This window comes from Elephantulus edwardii, unplaced genomic scaffold (assembly GCF_000299155.1).
Source record: "Elephantulus edwardii isolate Elephantulus edwardi_28Jun2011 unplaced genomic scaffold, EleEdw1.0 scaffold00116, whole genome shotgun sequence".
Classification (NCBI taxonomy): domain Eukaryota; kingdom Metazoa; phylum Chordata; class Mammalia; order Macroscelidea; family Macroscelididae; genus Elephantulus; species Elephantulus edwardii.
The window spans coordinates 2,293,565-2,295,629 of NW_006399866.1; positions in this window are offsets into that span (position 1 = coordinate 2,293,565).

Consider the following 2,065-nt stretch of genomic DNA (forward strand, 5'->3'; position numbering starts at 1 on the left):
ATAATAATACTTTTTGTTTTCTCCAGCTACTCTTGGAATCTGTTCAATGCTTATTTTATAATTTCTTCTTAAAATTGCTTGTACTTCTCTCTGTTCAAGAGCAAGTTTCAGAGTCCTTCAGAGTATCCATCTTTCCTGTTTTTTAATGACCTTTTGGTCATTAATGGTCAACTAATGGTCAAAATGGATTGAAGCTCAACATTAAGAAAACAAAGATTCTCACCACTAGGCCGATTGGCAGCATCATGATAGTTGGTGAAGAGATTGAGATTGTTAACATGGTTAGTTTGCTTGGCTCCACAATTAACACTCTTGGTACCAGCAGCCAGGAAGTTGAAAGACGAATTGCATTGGGAAAGTTTGCTGTTAGAGACTTCTCCAAAGTACTGAAGGGCAACGATGTCAGTCTGGAGACAAAGGTGCACCTGATCCAGGCCATGGTCTTTGCAATTACTTGCTATGCATCAGAAAGCTGGACAATGACTAGGGATGATAGAAGGAGAATTGATGTCTTTGAGCTGTGGTGCTAGAGAAGAGTACTGAATATACCATGGACTGCTAGGAGAACAAACAGGCTCATCCTAGAGAGAATGAAACCAGGCTGCTCCTTGAAGGCAAGCATTATGAAACTTCGTCTGACACAGTTTGGAGATGTTGCAAGGTGGGACAAGTGCTTGGAGAGGGACATCATGCTGGGGAGAGTGGAAAGACAGTGCAAGAGAGGAAGACCCTCGATGAGATTAATTTATTCAATATCTGAGGTAATGGGGGTAGGTGTGTCAGACAATAAGATTGGCAAGATTTACATCTGTTGTACATAGGGTCACTGTGAGTTACAAACAACTCAATGGCACATAACAACAACGACCTTTTGCTTTCTCAATGTCCTTGATGTCATTCCACACCTCTTATGGTCCGTGGTCTTTCATGTTAATGCATTAAATCTAGAGATTTTTTTAAATACAGGTGGAGTAAACTCAGTGATTGCATTTTGGGCTTGTGGATTTATTTTTAATTTTTTCAATTTAAATTTGCATGTGAGTGATTAATAGTTCCACAGTCAGTTCCTGGCCTTTAATATTTCACTTTGCCACCATCTTTTTCCATTGATGGAGTGAATTTGATTCCTGAATATTCTATCAGCTGAGGTCCATATGTATGGTTTCCATTTACTTTGTTTTAAAAGTAATTTCAATAAGTAAATAATTTATTGTACAAATACTGTCATGTAATCTCTGACTTCATTTCTGTCACCAAAGCCATGTTTTCCAACTACAAGTCCTTCTTTGTTTCCATTTTTTTTTTGCATTACAGTCACTTGTCATTATGTATGCATCTTTGATTACATATCCTGTCAATTTCAGACTGCAGAAATTATTAGAAACCCTCAATTGCTTTACCTTTGGCTTTAATGATTGGTGTGTAAATTTGAATAATAATATTAATACTGAAAAATATTAACAAGTTGTCCTTGTATATGTATAGATATTATCCTATCACTGCCAGTATTGTATTCAGGGCAGATCTTAAATTTTTTTTTATTATTAATATTATTGTTATTTATTTTATTGTTGCACATTTTCCTCCACCCCCCTCCTGGGTCCACTTTGCAATGCACCTCTTGTTCCAGATTGTTGTGATACATAAAATGTTCTTTTGACAATGAATTTGTCATTTTTGAGAGACTAGCTCACGTGATTGTCTCATTCCAGGTAACCCATACCAAATTGAAGCTGAAGAAATTTAATACAAGTCCTTGACAACCAAAGTAGGATCTTATGCATATCTCATCTGAATTTAGGGAGCATCAGAAGAATAGATTTGATGCACTAACCCATTATAACCAAGATTAGACAAGTTGTAGGATGACATCAGGGTGTGATAATGAAGAAAGCAAAACTTCATTAAAAAATGGAGAACATTATGCTGAGTGAAATATCCCAGCAAAAGGACAAATATTGCATGATACCACTGTTGTAGAATGGGACTAACCTCGGGGTTGGGGAGAGACTGAGTAAGATGGATTCAATAATGTATACTGCACTGAAACAGAGGAGGGAGAAAA